Below are 19,003 nucleotides of genomic sequence, written 5' to 3'. Positions count from 1 at the left end.
AGCTGTCCTCGGAGTGTTTTACAGGGGGTGTTGTTTTCGTTCCTCAGACCCATTATTATACCTGCAAAAAGTGCCCAGTTTGATCTTCTAAATGGCCTGGATGTAGAGTTCCTATGATGATTTCTTGTCTTAAATGAACCAGCAAAGGCAAGGATGCTGCTCTTGGTGAAGAAAACCACTGTCCTCAGATCACCCCTTCACACGAGCTTCAATGCAGGGGCTCGGCCCAGGAGCTGCTGTGCACTGTGCAGCAAGCTCTGCTGCCTTAAGCACAGCAGCTTAATGACAGGATGCTGGGGGATGACAAAGATGACGTCATTGTACGTCAGCTAAGAATTTCGTATGTCTTGAGTTTCTTGTATTTGTAAAAATTAAAAAAGTCAAAAGCAGGAGGTATTTAGTATCTCAGCTGTAAGTTGTTTTTCGTTAATTACTGTTTGAGGTGTACTGTGATGCAGTTTCCACTCACCAAACACTTTATCGAAATACCTCAGATTTTTTAACCCAATACATCATTGTTTGTTTTACCTTTGTGTCTTGTTTGAAGGCATTAGTAGCAAGTTATTTATTCTACAGCATACTAATCAGTGCTAGGAGAGTATGCAGATATTTAGTTTGTTGTAACAACTTATTCAGATGTGAGATTTGCATTTTTCACTAAGTGCTGTCATCATTTGGACTAATAACTTAAAGATCTACATCTTTTAAGATAAAACTATGAATATTTTGAAACAGACATCCATATAGGTTTTGCTTTTCTGTTTGTTTAGTTTGTGTCTTGCAGATTAACTGTATTTGCTCGAAACTGGAATAGTACTTGGAATAGTACTTGGTAGTTATGAGCGTTCCTGCTGAAATAAAGATAACCAGATGGGTTTTTCCAGTATTTTATAGTAGAAGATGGTGTCTCACGAAAAGCATTAAAACTCCTTGAAGGTGATTTTTACTGTATATTGTTTCCAAACTAAAGTAAACCTTAGGATACATTCAGATACAATAAAGCCAGTCTACATCTAGATAAATAGTTGCTGTATACATAAGGAGATAAACTGCAGAATCTGGACTAGATGATTGTCAGCTGTAGTAAGGTAGACAGTAATAATAAAAAGCATACCTAAGAGGTTATATATGATGCTGTATTTTCTCCTGTATGCCCTCTGTTATGTAAGCACAACGGAGGAAGATCCTCCTGACTCTTTTGCCAGGAAGTGGTACTTGGATCGTCTGCCAATAAACTTAATATTCTGTGCTATCTGATTAGATAGCTGGGCTTTACTTCACTTTTTTTTGCACCATTGTCACTTTATTTATGAAAATTACCATGATCACAGCACGACTGCCTGTCTGCTCTGTGCATGTGTGAGAGTCGCATTCTGCTGCCTTTCCCTGTGCAGCCCGACCAGCAGAGCCCTCTCTGCAGCCTGGGCTCCTGGGACTCGCTGGAGACCTTTGTGAATTGAGCTGGGCTGGCAAGCCAGTTGCTTTTTTCCTAAAATGTTTTCCAGTCAAATTATGCAGCACGTGCAGAACCAGGAAATACACAATATTTATGTTGAGTATGTGTTTGGAAATTCAATAAATGCGCATATGCTAAGAAATTACTTGAGAAAGGTTTTTTTTCTTGCGTTTTCATAAAATTTTTGTATCAAATGCTACTTTTTGTGGTTTATATGATAACTTCAGAATTTTGTATGCTGAAGAACATGAGAAGAGGGATGGGTATGCTTGCATGTATTTCCATATGCATAAAATGAAGCATCTGTAGAGAGCATTTAAGTATATAACAGAAAGGCAGCAAAGCTCCATGGGTCTGGTGAAGGGCTTGCTTAGCTGGCATAATGTTGCAGTGCTGGCTACGGTTTTATTGTAGTTGATCTTTTTTCTTTCAGTAACAACAATGCAGTGACATTCATATGGCCCAGTTTCAGAATGCTGTCTCTGTGCCAACAATTTTAGGCATTACTTCTTTTTAAATGGAGTCAGGAATGTTCTTTTAATCCAACAGTGAAGTGAGGATGTCCCCGCTTAAGAATTTTTTGCATACTGAAGTTGTGGAGGTAATGGGAGGCTTTATAATGCCTTGTCCTCAGGTTGCTCAGCTCCATAGTATTTCAGGAATTGTAGTTGTGATAATGCAACTTCATGTTCTTAAAGTTATGGATTCTGTTGTTAAACCCATTTCAGTTTCAATATGTGGTCTGTTTAACCCTTCTTCTGAGGTTCCTGATTTTGTAGCAAAAATATTCATTTTGATTGTTATTTATGTCAGTTGGTGTAAGAAAACTCTCATATTTTGGCCGCAAAAACCTTTGTTCAAGGTTAAGGAGGCCTGGGTGCATACATGTATTTCCAGGGCTTACAGTCCAGACAGGAACAACTGCTTTTACATAAACATGGGATCGATCTATTACTGCTTTCTAAAAGTTCTTCTGCATTTCTAATATTTACTATATTAGTGATCTTGTTAGGAAAAATTATTTCTGGGTAATAAAAAGGGAACAAACCCATGTATCTATTGTCTTTCTGATAACAAATACACAACTTTCTGTGGCTGTGCTGCAGTCACGGTGTGTCTGTCTGGTAAACAGAAGGGTACACCTGGCTGGTGGGTGCTTCTCTGTCCTTGAGCTCGCCTCTCCCTTCCTCTGATGCATCCACGTTGGAGGTGGTTCATGAAACTTTCATATCATCTTGCTCAGCTCAATACAGAAGTCATGCACGTCTGTCAAGAACTCACTGGTTACGAGAACGGGGCTGCTCTTAATGTTTTGCTTGCCAAAGGTACACTGAGGCCTCTTTTTGGTGGGGGTTTGTGACAGTGATTTTCAAAGTTACTTAGACTTGTGAGCCTGGGAGCAAAGTCTCAGCAGGAAAGTAAGCTCTATCTGTCTGTGCAGGAGTCCTTTTGGCACATGTGTTATAAAATCAGAAAGAAACAGTGCAACTTTAAAGAGAAGTGAATTATTGGAGCTACGGCTGCCAGGTGCTGACAAGCACGTGAAAACTGGGGAGCTGCCTGGCAGATACTTCTGAATCACTCTTCTGTGAATGAAAAAAACCCTTGGAGTTGGAGAATCGCTTACCTTCCCATAGGAGTAGCTCGGCTGAAGATTACTCCCTCCTTTACCAACCAAAACTCAACTCTGGGGTCTCAAGAGAGGTTCTGCTTTGATAATATAGTATTTAACAAAGTAGGTGTAATGGATTCATTTTTATCCTGTGGCTTTTCATTACATGACAGCAATGAAGCTGTATTTTAAATAAGACAGGTGAGATCACCTTAAAGTGCTGTGGTAGGAACATACATGAAAAAGGACCATAGGAAGAACTGGGGAGCAAATGTTTTATTGCCAGTCTTGTTCTTTGGGAGATGGGGTGTATGTGGAGGCATGCATGGCTTTAACAGATCTGCTGCATCTGTTGCAGTTTGTTAGTGCAATGAAGATCCTCCAAACCAGTCAAACCAGTGCATTACCCTGAAGCTGAAGAATGCCCAGTGTACATAAGTCAAAGTTTTGAAGTAGTCGAACTTTTTCAATCCCTCTCCATTAGATGTGGGTCAAGTGAGCAGAATGAAGACAAGGGAAGCTCCATATGATGGCTGAGCTCATTCTTTTTGCCAAAAGCGGTGGCTTTGTCCCTAGAAGTGCAGCCTTGTCACCTTTCCACCTGCCAGCAGCAGTACTTGTCTCATCCTTTCAGTGAGCTGGTTTGGGTCATAACGTCCTCAGAAATTTTCTTGGGAAGGTGAAGGATTTTGTTGTTAAATTATCCAACTGAATCATTTCAAGGCAAGGAGAGTTGGACATGAGGGCTGGTATAGAAGAAGGGTCAGGACCATCTGCCGAGCTGTGTGAGGCTGACAACCTCTCTTGATGGCCATGTCTGGGTGTCTCAGCCCAGCTGGATCCTTGACCCTTGCTCTCATGTGTATTGCATAGAAGCCTTGTTTACATTTGCTCATTTTTCTTCTGTGGGACTGAAGCTGCGTTATTATTTTTTTGGGTACTTTTTGGTTGGTCTAGCTGTTACTGTTGCTAAACATTCATACCTACATGTATACTTTTCCCCTGCCTTATCTGTTTGATACCTACAGTCTATATTATAACACTTTTTGTGTAGATTGGGCATAAGGGCATGCATGCTCATTAGGGATGTGTATGTAACCAGATTTTTACCAATCCTAAGTAAATAAGGTTATCTTATGTTTTGGGCCTTACTTACAACTTCTCTGCACATCAACATGGAAAACCTCGAACTGTGGTTTATTTTTTTTTAAGAATGTCATGTGTGAGGTTCTTTGTCTTAATTTTTAAATAAGATTCCTGCATTGTATTATTAAGTGCATTATATTTTGGAATATGCATGATTTATCTTCATCAGGCATAGATATGCTAGAATGAGCTTTCATTTGGGGCATTCTTTCTATTAAAGCAATATCCTTTTTGCTAAAGCCATGAATAGATTCTGTAATGATTCAAATTGCAGAAGAGAATGCTGTTGAAATGAGAAAGTGCCCCACATGCAAACTACTCTGTCAGCTACAATTGCTAGAATAAACTGCATGCTCTGCACAGACTTCAGGAAAGCTCCAGATAAACCAATTGCAACAACCCCTATCAAATACCCCATTTCTGCTGACTTTTTTTTTTTTTTTTTAAACTCTAGCTCTGGTGCTTTTGTATTTGAAGGGGAAAGGTTCAGACACTAGAGATTTAATAGCATTTAAGGGATCACTGACAAAACAGCATTTATTCATTTAGAAAGGTGGCTGCCAACTTTAGAACACTCTATGGAGCAAAACTGTTGTTTGCTGTATTACATCCTGTTTATGTGTACTTACAGGTTTTCCCTGTATAGAAAGAAATGTTCTTCCTCATTCCTCTACAAAAAGTGATGATGCTAGTCAAAGGGAGCTTTTAAATTCTCTTAGGTACGATGCAAAATAAAGGATGAATTTGAACATCAAGAGGAAAAGGCCATTCTAAATAAAAAGGAGTACTCAGAACCTATAAGATACTGGGCCGTGTTACTGTGAATATAAATTGACATTACCAGTTGCCTGTGTGAGTGTAACAAGCAAAGCTTTAGTATAGTAGGTCTGGTAGGAACTATTTTCTTGGAGAAATTTCAGGGAATTTACTGAAATATGGTTTGTATAATAGACTGGCAAGTTACCATAGTGGAAGAAGATAAAATATTAAGGCATATAGAATTGCTTTGTTTTAATTACTTTTAATATTAGAATGTTAATTACTGAAAAATTAAGGTATAGAAAGAAATAAATTTCGTATCATTGACTTTGCATTGATAACTGATTAGAGAAATCCAGGAGTTTCTATGGACCGATCAAGAAGTATTTAAAAATTGTGATGGTCAAAAAGCTAGAGGTGGAGGATGTTTCAATACAGTTACAGATTACATGTTTTATGACCCTTTAATTATTTTCATCAGATTTTAGACTTGATGCCCTAAATAAATATGGTTAGAACAAACAAACTGTGTGTGTAAGATATATTTCACTCAGTTCAGAATAAATATTACTAATGAATAAGTAATACTTTCAAAGTAGTAGTAGAAAACAACAGGCATATAAAACTCATTTTCTTCACTCTTTACCTTTTCTCATTCTTCACTTAAGAATCAGGAATTTGAAAATCCAAAGGGGAGGAAGAGTACTTTTCTTCAGATTTACATAGCCTCAGAAACAGGCTGCTAAGAGTTTAATAGAGCAACTGATTCAAGCTTTCATTTTAAAAGTTTTCATTTAAAACATTAATATTTATAGATTTCTTGCTCAATAATTAGTTCAAGTTGTAGTAGTAATTAATTTCTCAAAGAGATCTTAAGAAAGCACAACATGGGAAGTATAAATGACTCTTCTGGTTCTGCCTGTCAGGCTCAGCTGGCATGTGATTTGGGGATATTTTCAGCTTTATTTTTCGAAGTTTTCTTTGTATACAATCGCTACAGACCGGAATGCTGTATGTGTGAATGCTGAGGTATGAATGAATGCCTTATACCCCTGGTCATCAATGCTAACTCATTAATGGATATTGGAAAGAATTGTTATATCCACAGTGCTATGAAAGCAGCGTAAGTAGCCTTTGGAATTGTTGTTTTTCCAAATCGTTGGTTTTTGCTTCTTTTATGCATCATCCCTGTTTGCTTCCTGTGTTCGCACTGCTGAACCAGAGCTTGGGATCTCAGGTGCGGAGCTGTGATGTTTGCAAGGCTGCTGGTGCACCAGGGTCGCTGATAAGGAACAGCTCAGCAGATCTTCATGCGGCTTAGAAAATGAAGCGTCTGACATCTCAGTGGAGACCTGCCTCCTTTTCCTTTCTGACATCTTGTTTGTGCTGCCTGTCAGCAGGATGTAGCAGTTGGGCCAAATATCACCAGATTTTTACTGTTCTTGCAGCTACAAATGAGGTCTTGTCCTGGAAAAAAAAGACAGGCTGGCAACTGATGCTTTGTTTTCATGACAGCAAAGCAAAGAAAGAAGGAAGCTAACCCAGATGTACTGAGGTTTGGCTGAGAAGTTCAAAGTTTTTTTTGATAGCTGTTTGAGACACTGTGGCCAGAAACCCAATGATCAGGGGATATTAAGGTGGAGTCGTGCATTTCTGCTTGTAGAGGTACTCTTACCTTTGAACCTCTCTCTTCAGAAATTAACAGGATAGGAAAAGAGGAAGGAGGAACCAAAACCTAGAAATTCCCTGCCAGGAGTGCATGGATGAGAAAGATTTTGGAATATTTTTACTCTTTTTTTCTTTTTTTTTTCCATCTTAATATTTTAAAAGCCCTGAAAGGGTACTTCGAGCTATTATTCCTCAACAAGAAATAAAGTAAAAATGTATCACTAAGTCTGAAATAATTGCGTTAAGCAAAGTAATATGAGCAAAAACAGGCTTTGTAAATATGGCAAAAGGTGACCGAAAGGAAAATGATTGCACTTTTAGAAGTTTTCCTAGCATTTGTCACTATAGCACTGTTCAAAGGATTGTTTGATTTTTAAATTTTTTTTTTTATTTATAGTTTGTGCCTGTCTTTTATAGCTGCATTATTCCTGAAGAGGATACTGGAGGTCCTACTAAGGTCCTCATCTTGGAGAGGGTAAGGGAAGCAAGAAGAGAGCTTGTTTAATTGAGTAGAGGAGAGGATGGCAGGACAGGGTCTGGGAGGGCTCTAGGGAGGGCGCAGACATTAATTATATATTTTTGGAAGCAAGCCTGTAGGATTTTACCACCTGGATTGTGGTGAAAGGTGTGAATTATGCCACCACTGAGAATGAAAAGATTTTGAAACCTATCAAAGTTCAACCTCACTAAAATTGAATCTTGCTGTGCCAAATCTGGTGTCTTCCTGAAGTGAACTATGCCTGATTTTGATAGAGATGATACAAATTTTCAGAATAAAAAACCAGTACGCACTGCTTATTCTGAAGATCTGAAATGGGGAAGTACTGATGCCTGAGTTAATTTTAGTTTAGATACTGGTTTATGAGATACAGCCTTGCACTTTTTTAGTTCTTCCTCAAGCTTTGGTATATCTTCTGTACTTCCTTGCTTCTGCTAAGACCATTTATGTTAATGGTGCTGAAAAAATGGTGTCAAATCCTCGAGAATTATTTGGTTTCATTTTATATTTGCAGTTTTAAGACTGAGGTTTTGACTGACTGCCAAAACGTGATCATGAACGTTGGACAGCTTTAGCTATTTGGGGACTGTGAGAGGTGGCAGAGACCCATGAAGGTGTGGAAGAGCAGCTGTGCCATCTTGAGAGGATTTTCTCTGCAAGGTTATAATTCTCAGGACCCTCGGTCCCTGACTCCTCCTGACTGAGAGCACTACCCCAGAGCTTGGCTAGACCTGAATTAACCCTCTGAGTTACTGGCGTTGGAGATGTTATGATGTTTGCTCCTGTGTGGTCTGTGTTTTGGCTCCATTAAGCTGGCAGACCCTCCTGAAGGGTCACAAGTTTTCATCAGCATTTAAATTGCGAAAAAAACTGATAGCTTTCTCTCAAGTTGCCTCTGTTTCCTGTGCTGTGCTTCTTACCAAATGCAGCTGCTTGAGCAAGGTATTGATACAGTTTTTCTGGAGATTAAATGCTGCCCCTGCCCTCAAGCTGTGTGTGTGGCTGTGGCATAGTAGTGTGGTGATGGTCAGACTGCTTCCTTTTCTCCATCTTCAGGGGAAGAAAACTGTAATCTCGTTCTTCTGTGGGTCTAGCAAACTTCTAGTCAGCTCAGGAGGTAAAGTGGGCTTTTATAACGTGATAACAACAACTTAGTGTTTTATGGTGTTGTCCGTATGTGAGCATACAAACTTAAATACCACATCATTAGGGAGGAAGATAAGCGGTGAGCTCTGGATGTGAAACTCAGATTTCTAGGTCACTGGCTGAGAGTGTAACTCAGCAGAGGCCAGAGCTCGTTATTGTTTCGTGTTTTACATTTGGTCTCTCTCCAGGTGCCAGGACCGGAGCGCTCCCTGCTTTGAGGCCCTGACACCTGACCCAGCTCTGCAGTCCCTGCGCAGTCCCACCATAGCCACACTGCTTCCCTGCTCCCTTTTCTGCCCCACTCAAAAGTTTTTCACTTGTTAATCTATGTTTTATTACTGTATAATGAATAATGAGGTAATGTTTTCTGAAGATACATACAGATTTTTCCTGTGTAACTTTGATGTACTGAGGAAGCTAGGGATCCAAAACCTTGACGAGAGAAGCTGGGATTTCCAGGGTTGGGCAGCACCTGAAAACAATTTTGGTAGTAGTATACTTGAGCAAGAATGAAACAAGTATTGCTCTGTTTCCAAAATAATTCTAGCAGTATATTTATATATTGCAACCTGGGAGATGGCAGCATTGGCTAGTGCTTATCTGTGCTGATTCTGGTCAGTAACCTAAGTGACCTTATTTTTTTTTCTCCATGTAGCAGTTGTAAGGAGCATTATGTATTATGCAACCATTTTTTGGTGATAGCTTCTGCTAGGAAAATTTTACTCTTTCGTGCTGAAGAGGGACAGACATTGGAGAATTTTTAAAGCAGAATCTTGATAGCTTCCTATCTTTCAATAGATTCTTTTATTCTTCTTATATTTGTGATGAACTGTGTAGCCTTCTGAATATCATCCACATACTGCTCTTGGCATTAATGGCCCAGCTGTAGTCAGTGGCTCAGGTGTAAATGTGAGACCTTATGAAAGGGGAAGGAGATGATAGTTAATATAAGAAAGAACTTCTTCTCAGTGAGGGTGACAGAGCACTGGAACAGGCTACCCAGGGAGGTTGTGGAGTCTCCTTCCCTGGAGACATTCAAAGCCCGCCTGGACACATTCCTGTGCGACCTCACCTAGGCGTTCCTGCTCCAGCAGGGGGATTGGACTGGATGATTTTTTGAGGTCCCTTCCAATCCCAAACATACTGTGATACTGTGGTAACTGAGGTGAGGGGACGAAGTTTACATTTGCTCTCACGGTCTCTCAAACCTCAGACTGAGTGTCCAAGAGGTCCATCCAGCAGCTGAGCACCAGGACAGGAGTGTTCAAGGTGTCCAACAAAAAGGCACCACGATACTTGTGTCCAGCTGTTATGTCTGGAATCCGTGGCCATGATATGGAAGGTAAGGATACCAGGTGCCACATTCTGCTTATGTCCCGACTTCCTCTTTGGTTGCTAACAGATTTAGGATGTGTTTTTGAAGCTGAACAGTGATCACTGTCTCTGTTCTGTCCCACCTCTGTGAGTGATTCTTTGTCTCCAGATCTGGGCACATTGTGAAACCACAGTGTCCATGAACTGCTCACCTGGGTGCCGTTCACACAGGCCATGGCGGGAGCCCCATGTTCCCATGTGCCTCCACAGCCAGACCTCCCAGTTCATACCAGTCTGAGCCTCTACGTTACAGTTCCCTGCAATGCTTCTCAGAGCTTGTAAGAATGTATTGAAAACAGATAGAGGTTCTTATTGTGAAGAAAACAAACTGGTTTCCGAAGGAAGTTGGAAGCAGACAAAGAGTTAAAATGAAAGTTGAGGAAGGTAGGAGAAAAAAGCTTTTTCTTTTTTTCAATGAATTCCAATACGTACAGCACAAATCTTTTAAATGACCAATTTAGCTGTGTATTTTGGAGTTCCATGAGCAAGCATATGATAACCTATTTTTATTTCAGATGTGACTAGTCTCTTCCTCTGGAACTGACAAAACAGCTGTTAACTCTGAAAGCTCGGTGTGTTTATGGTGGCTAAGAATAGCACTGCATGGCCCCTAGGATTGTCTTCATACAGTGGTCCAGTTCAAGCACTGGCTCTGTCTGCGTGCTACATGAGATTTTTTTAACCAGGTTTGTGCTGTGCCCTTGCACTGTCTGTGAAGACTTAAAGCCCAAAGGCTGTTTTTCTATGGAGTAGGACAACTTCCAGTTCTTGCTAGTTTAGCTAACTTTTTATTTGCAGTTAGCATAGATGAATTTCTTCAGAAGGTTCAGTTAGAAATTCAAGTGTCTCATGCTTACTTTAAAAAAATATTGTTAACTAGGGCTTCATGTGAACTCAGCACTACCTTATTCTGGTAAAGACTTAAAAAATGCTGAGGAGCCTCAAGATACAGTTCCCACACTAACCACAGAAGCAAAACAACTTTGGATAAGTTACCAAGTGAACCATCCTAAATTTTCTACATGTTTCTAATTTTTATATTAATAAAACTTTTTTTCCTTGAAAAAAATGAAAATAGACATCACAGACCATCACCAGCTCAGCAGTAGACATTGATTGCTCTGTTCCTGTAGAGTTTGATGAATGAAAGGGCTTGGTTCAGCAGAGTATATTGGGTAGACAAAAAATCACAGACAACTGTAGTTAATTTAAAAACCGAGGATTTATAACAATGTTGTAAGATATTCTGGATGTGCTATTTTTTATTTATTTATTGCTTTGACTCCTCAGCAAACTTACTGTAAAAATATACTTCTGAAAATGTTTCTTTTTTTTTTTGCCTCCTTGGCATGTTTGTGTTAAATGTGACAGATTGAGTTAGTCTTCAGAGGTTTATTTCCCTTTTCAGATTGTATGTTCATAAGGAGGATAACTAGGCAAAACTGACAGAATCAGAGCATAGGACAGTTGTTCTTTCCTGAAACTGGTGCACAATGAGTGAGACTTACTCTAGCCCTGGTTTGTGTATGCTTCGGCATATTCCAATGCTCAGATGTATTTGCTTGTTTATTGTCTTTTTTAATCCTTGTGTGTGTATCTAACACTTTAGTTTTCAAACCATATTTCAGTGTCAGAAATACTGTTATGATATTTCTTTATATTTCATTAGGCAGTTACTTTAAAAGATATGAAAATTCTCTGCAAGTGGACCCAGTCTGGGCCAGTGTAATGTTTTTGAGCTGTAACTTGTAGAAATATTTTGAATCTGAAATATTAATATGCTTATATGGAACATATTAAAAGAAACTAATTTGGTTTCTTTATAGTTTTTTTAAATGATACGTGATTTGAATTTATCAGTTACTTTATAACTGATGCTCCAGAATCCTTTTCCAAAATAGCTTTTTACTGCATTTACTCAGGAAAGATATCAGTTTGACATTAATGAGGATAATTGAGGATAATGAGCATAATAGGGATAATGAGGAAAAGTCTTTTCCTCTTTTTGCTGGGAGCTGGAATTGCCCTCTCCTCACAAGGGAAGAATAAGCAGGCAGGGGGAGGGGGAATTTAAACAAACTACTTGGGTTGTGCTTGGCGAGAGAAGTCGTCACAAAAGCTTCTGGCTTCTGACACTGTCTTTTTGGAAATAATATCAAACATAAACTTGTTAAGCATTTTGACATTGTTTTCTCTTTCAGTACAGTGCATCAATGAGGTTTTTAATATCCTGAATTGTTCTAACTCAGAGGATGTGGAGTTTTGTTTTTCCAGAGGAATGTGAATTAGGGAAGATGAGAGACAGTATTTAGGTTTCTTTTTCTGCTCACTGGTTAACAAAGGCATGTCTATGATCACTTTGACCTTGTTACTTGATGCATTTTTTGTGTGTGGTGTACATATATCTATTGAAAGGAAACAGAACCTCATCATAGATATGTTTGCAGTGACAAGTGTTAGAATTAAGCAGTCTGTGCAACCCAGATATCTGTGTGGTTTTATTCCTTCGATGCTATATCCTTGCCTTAACTTTAGTTTTTTAGGTACTTCTAGCTAAAGCTTTAGATTTAGGGCTTACATTGTGCTTTTCTTTCTCTTCACGTAATTAGCCTACCATAAAAATTAGTCTTTATTCGGAGAAAGTTCGCTGTCATCATTGCTGTGGAAATGAATACTTCTGTAATTTGTAGAACAATGTATATGGAAATCTGGAATAAACACTAGCAAATATCAGTCTCTTTCCTTCTCGTTCTACTCTTCTAGGCTCCAGGCCTGACTGGTGCATCTTCCCACTGCTGTGTTTGCCTCCCTTGTGCTTTTTACATCATTTGGCCAAGCACTGTGATAATTTTATTGCCTTTATCAGCTCATGCTTAACATAGAATACAGAGCAGCATCAGTGTGTTTTCAGCCCAGTGCAGCCTTCGATTTGATAGCCCAGGAAGGAAAAAATGCATTTCTCTGTTTAAAGCAAATGTTCTGTTCTCTGCCCTGCTTCCCCCATCCCCATGGGCTGAACTGGACACACTTTCTATACAAAGCAGAAAGGCCATGGAGGAGAAAGTGTACGTGCAAGTTTACCCACAGACTTACCTGTCACTTGAGAAGCTGACTGTCATTCTGTAGCTCTTAAACTGTAGCCATTGTCAGGGAGAGAGGATGGAGGGAAATCAGACTAACTGCCCTTGCAAACTTGAATTTGTTCAGTGGGGATCTGCACTCCCCTTGGAAACTTCCTCAAGAAAAAAAAAAAAAGCCTGCTAATGGCAAAATACTGGAAAACATTGATACAGGATTATATGTACCTGCAAGGCTCAAGTGGGTGCCTTGTTTCTGGGTCCTTATTGGTGAATTTTCAGTCAATGTTGCAACCAGGCTGGGAATCCAGCAATGAGCCATGGCATGACGTCAACATTTTTAGCTTTTACATTGTCAAAGAAAGTTGTAATTGCTTATGTTTAGAGAAAAGATTAATGTCATGAATCATTGGAATTGATGCCAGATGAGTAGACCTCTGAGCTGAGCTCCTTCCAGTTGTCCTTCTGACTCCAGGAGCTAGAGCTGAAGGAAAGGTGCGTGGTGCTTTCGCGAGTTGTGGTCTCTGGGCTGTTACATGACTGCACAGCACTGTGTAAAAAGCACAATAACCGTGACTCATGTGGTGATGTGCCTGAGCTTAGGTCCCCTTGAAAGATGAGGAATGCTGCTAGCTCAGACTTAGTGGTGGCTTGCTACATGTTTTCCTGCAGGCAGAAGAAGCCAAAGTTATGTTGTTCTATCCTTGCTCTCCATATTCAAAAGGAAGTTGTCATCTTCTGTCGCAGTAAGAATTTTAAATAAAAAATAAGCATCAGATATTGCTCTTTAAAATTACTACTGTAAGCTTATATTTGCAATTTAATCAAACTGGAATAGAATTGCTTCTGTGTTTGCCTCGTTAATTAAGGCATGACTTGCATTGCTGTAGAAGCTTAACATCGAGCTATAGGAAGTAAGGAAACAAGTTTTGGGGTGTTTTAGTGCTTGTGTGGTTACTTTTTTGAGGGAATACAAAATTCGTAAGAGAGTGAAACTTGGGAGTTAAATATGCTCATGTTGTAGTTCAGTGTTTTGAAGGAAATGGAGATAACAGATTACACAACCTCTGTTGCTTGACCACATAGCACTAGTACTTTGCTGGGGCTGTGCGAAGTATTTTGACAGTAAGGCCATGTTAAGACTTCACAATAAGTCTACTAGGAAAGAAGACAGTAGGTAACAGACGTGTGCTTGGACTGGTGTCTTTTCTCGGAGAAGTTTGCAACTAATTACAGAACTGTTTTCCAGCAGAAATTAATATATTAAGTCTAACTTGCTTTATTATATGTACAGCTTTAAATTGAATTGAAAGCTACAGTTGAATAAAACTTCAGGACAGAAAAAGTGTTCTGGAAGATTACCATTGGGAGTTTAACTTGTAACCCTGAACTTTTTATCTTACTTCCATATGTGATGGATTGTGTTTTAGATTATGGACAGATGAAAGAGTCACCCTTTACATTCTTTTGAGTTGATCTTGCATGAGAACAGCTTTCTGACAGTGAATTAAAGCATGTTAAATATATTAGCGGTTTAGAAGTACGCTATTAAATAAATCTCATTTTCTAAATGAGGATTTCTGTGAAATTCAAAATATGATTTTTAATTAAAATGGTTTATCTGAAGAGGCTTTCTATTCTGGCAGTTGTTATAGAAAAGGAATTACATAAACTACATTTTTAATGGTCTAACACATTGATGGTCAGGATTTCCTGATGGCATGCCATAATCAAGAATGAATAGCAAGGACCCGAGACAATTGAGTTCAAACCTATTTCCTCTTCCCTGTCCAATTTTTGTGCTTTATCACATTGTTTTTCAATGTCTATGGTTTGGTCTTTTGGCATCTCGTGCTGTCAAATTATTTTTCAATTTATTCTTTTTTTTTCCTGTCTGATAATAATCTGCATGCATGGTCTACCATAGGAGAATCCACAAAGAGATTCACATAATCAGTTGCAATTTGTGCATGGGCTCGTAGCAGTTTCAGCCAGTTTTTCTCATATATATCCTGTCTGTTATGTTGTTAAGGATTTTTTGAAATCTAAATACGTAAAATTGGTCTTGCATGTATCTTAGTGTTTTGTGTGTGGTGGTGTTTTAAATTTAATTTTAAATTTCTTCTTTGCAAAGGTAGTTACTTGCACCATAGATGAGACATGCTGCCCTGCCGTCCCATACTAACTAAATTAGAATGATTTAGCATGAGAAATCAGGTGAGCTTCAGCAGGGATCTTTGTGACTGTAGCTTGTAGCAGCCTTTGCTGCTCTCCAGTCCAACATTCTCAGCGGCCGGAGTGAGCCCAGACAATCTGTTTCTGACTGGCTGCCCTGGCCATCCTGACACTGTCCTGAATGGCAGATCTGACCTCTTTTTCAACCGTTAAATTTCTTAACAAAACTGTCTGTGTTTTCTACCTTCCATAGGTATAAAATACCTGCGTATCTGATTTAGGTGATTGTATGTCATGCATGTGACTGTCGTTCATTCTGTCAGTCACAATTCTATAGACAAGCAGGTTACCTACATAAAGTATGAGGATAACAGGTTACTTTGCTAACAGTTTTAAGGATTGCAGTGTTCTGTTTTGTTTTGTTTTTGACCTGAGCGAAAGCTTTGCTCAGGGTTAAACACTTAAACTGGTGTTTTGCAATTAGTAGTTGTGCTGCTTTCCACAGATGAGAGGGGTTTAAAAAAGGTTTAGCAGGGTTGCTGCTTCTCACCTACATATAAAAGTAAGAGGAATGACTAGCATAGTCTTTATTTAAGAAGTGGTGAAGCCAGTAGGATTTACTTGGGGAAATTTGTAGCCATATTTCTCTTTTCTCATGTATCTGACACTAGGCAAAAGAAATATTTAAAAATAATTTTCCTGATTTTTATCTCTGTAATCTATTGTGTCTTTCTGTCTGTTCCATAGTTTCAGGGAAGAAATAATATACCTATTTTATTTTGAGAAGTCTCAAGAAGAGACTGCAAGATCTGAAGTCCTTTACAGGGACTTGAACATTTGCTGGTTAGAATTTGCTCAGCCATCAAAGCAGCTTGGCAAAAAGAATTTCTTGTTCTCTTCACAACACTTTCTCAAGGAGTATCTGAATATTAGGACAAGAAAGGGGGAAAGGCACTATGTGGCAGAAAATATAGCAAAAAGTCTCAAGATTATTTTGGTGATGGGGAGTTTAGAAAGGGGAGGGAGACCTTTCAAGAACTTGTCTGTGTTTGATATGCAGGGGATTGACTTCATACATCTCAGACCATGTTCATAAGTGTGGAAAAGACGGAGGAGAAATTTTCTCCTAAACGTAAATGGATTTTTTTTTTTTTTTTTCAAATAACAAAACCCATCACTTCTAAGTTTGAAGCTATGTTACCAAAACATGTTTCTCTTTTGCTTTCTTTCTTGCAGGAGACTGGTTAGATTTCTAGAAAGCATTATGGCAAAATAAATCTTAAGAGTTGCAGTTTATTAATGGAATTTTCAGGAACATTAACAGCAGTGGGTAAAAAGACTACTGAATCTTTGGAAGGACAAAACTACCTAGTTCATAAGGCACAGCTTCAAATTTGAAGATCATCAGTAGCAGCAAGACTGTACTGCTAAAGGATTGTGATGTGGCCCAGATACCTGTAAAACTAGATATTTCCAGATTAAGATTTTATGCCGTGGAATTTTTGCTGTATGTCTGTGTTAGCCTGAAGTAATGTTTCTATTACCATTTGCTAGCAGAGGAGTCTGTATTTTGGGGAAAGCTAAGATTAACTTTCTTCCCTGTGTTTTCAGAGGCTCTGAAAGCAGCAAACAAGATTCATGTGAAATCCCCTAACCAGACAAATTGGCAGCTGCTCTCCTTGTTGAGTCAACTTTCCATAAAGAAAGGATGTTCATGTTTGTTGGGGATAGAAAAATGCATTGTATGGTAAAGCTTCAGAAGATTTCTTTGAGGTTTTTATTCTGGGGTGTTTGGTTTGGTTTGGAGTCAAAATGAAGCCTCAGCTGTCATAGTAGCAGTTCCCACAATACAATCAAAACTTTTACTTACTGTATTCCCCCTCAGGGCATCCTTCACATTTTAGCCATATGCTTTATTAGCTACTTGTTGAAATAAACCTACTGTTAATTGATGCAGCATTTATGTTTCTTTGTTCCATATCGTGGCTAAAATGTAATGTAAACATATCTGAAGCTCCTTAGATAAATTGTCAATAGGAAAGTGTTTCTACTGCAGAAGTCAAATGTAAATTCTGATTTAGACATGTATGGGAAGTTATCAATACATATATAACTTCCTCTCACTGAAAGGTTTGGCTTGGCTTTACAGACATCACACTGAACCACACCGCTGAACTAAGCCAGTTCAAAGCCTGTTTCCACTTCACAGGTGGGTATTCCATTCATCTTAGTAATGTGACATTTCATAAATGCTTGACAGAAGTACCAGCTGTTACTGCTGGTTATTTAATTATTTTCATCAAATTCACATAAAATCATTGAGAGAGAAAGAAGTGAATAGGAATTTGCAATCTGAGCTTTTAGTCTATGTGGCTTGTTAGAGATAACGGTTCTTTGGCTGTTCATGTAGTGTGTGTGGACACGTGGAGCCATGATCTTTGTTAAACGTTTTCCAAAGATAATTCACTGTATACTGCCAACACAGAGAAAGAAGAGAGAACGCCATGCCTCATGTCACTGGATGACTTATAGTATAGTCTGTATCGAAGATAATATAATAGGATGTTTGTTCATCAGAAACTATATATCCAGACTAAGGAGAAATATGGGAGAAAGAACAGATTTTTTTTTTTTCTTGCTCATGTATTTTTTAATGTATTTGGTCTGATTTCACTTTCAGCTGCCGTCTTTATATTTGTTGTGCTACCGATAGGTAGGTGTATATTATGTAAAGCAAAGGAATATCTAGGTGACACAGCCTATGAAAATTTGTGTGGTCAGTGGCCCTTAATAGATACATAATTTCACTGGCAACAGCTGTGGATTTATTTGAATTATTTAGGTTATCTTGTAAAGTGGCATGACTCTGGTGTCAGAAGGTTGTTATGCCTCTCCTTGCACTTTCAACTTTTCATACGAGTGTCAAGAATAGTATCTTTATTAGGTAGTTGGGTTTTTTTGTACACATCATAAGAATGCCTCAAAAAATGGCATCTAGCAGAGACTTATTCTTTTAGGCCATCTAAGCACATCATTGAGAATAATGTACATCACTGAAAAAAAATTGAATGCATTTATATAAGATATAACTAGAAGTGATTAAAATAAGTATATTTTACAAGTCTGCAATTTCTTCTTTTGTAATCTGTTAGCACAGTTTAAAATGAGTAACATTTTGCTGGTAAAGGAGCGTTAATGAAATAAATGGAAAATTCTGGATGAGTGCAGTATAACGCAGAATCTCTCTAATCTCTCTACAGCTAGAGCTAGTAAACCAGTAATAAATCCAACTTACGGACAGACTTCACGCACTATCACTAGTGGTGCATTGATTGGACAAAACCCAGTGAAGTAGCCCAGGCTGGTGTATTTGCTGTCACATACCTCAGGAAACCAAGTAAACTGGCTGGATAAATGAGAAGCATCTACATCCTCCTGTCACTACCCTGAAAGCAAACCCTAGAGATTTAAGTGAGGAACGGTGCCTTGGTGCTTTGTCTGTAGACCAGAGGCTAAGATTTGGAATGTTCATCCTTTGTTAGAGCAGTGTATGTTGAACTTTGTTGTCTTCATAAAGACAAGATGTTCACCATTTTTCTCATTCAAATCATGAGTTTTTTTCATTGATGTAAGACAACTTCGGAAACAATAGAAACCTAATGGTCTACAGGAATTGTGAAACTGTGAAATAATGATAAGGTTGTTGAAGAAGTTGCCTGCTCTAGAAAACAGACTGCTGGTCTGGGGCACAGGAGACCTACGTTTAACTTTTTTGGCTCTCCTCATAATTTCTTGGGATGATACTGGATAGGTTGCCATCTCTTTTGAGCATCAGCATCCTTATTAGGAGAAAATAGTAACTCCTTTGGTAAAATAACTGAAGATTTGTTGCTATGAAACACTCTAACAATTGTTACAGATGTGTTTCTGTGTATATTAATGTCACTTCTGCGAGGCAGCATGAAATGTTCTCGATGTTTATCAGGATAGAAGACAAGGAGCTTAATTAAAATGCCTTTAAGTAACCACACAGATAATATTTTTAATCTTTGGGAATTTTCATATTGTCAGTTGGACGTGCAAGTATTCTT

At 38.6% G+C, this 19,003-nt stretch overlaps 1 protein-coding gene across 11 annotated transcripts in view; it reads left to right on the top strand.

Moving 5' to 3' along the window:
• Positions 1-19,003, top strand: part of FRYL (FRY like transcription coactivator) — a 170,309-nt gene that overhangs the window by 50,757 nt on the left and 100,549 nt on the right. The window lies entirely within an intron of this gene.

Source organism: Patagioenas fasciata, chromosome 4 (assembly GCF_037038585.1).
Source record: "Patagioenas fasciata isolate bPatFas1 chromosome 4, bPatFas1.hap1, whole genome shotgun sequence".
Lineage (NCBI taxonomy): Eukaryota > Metazoa > Chordata > Aves > Columbiformes > Columbidae > Patagioenas > Patagioenas fasciata.
Note: the sequence above shows the minus strand (reverse complement) of the source record. Positions and strands in the feature narration are given on the sequence as shown.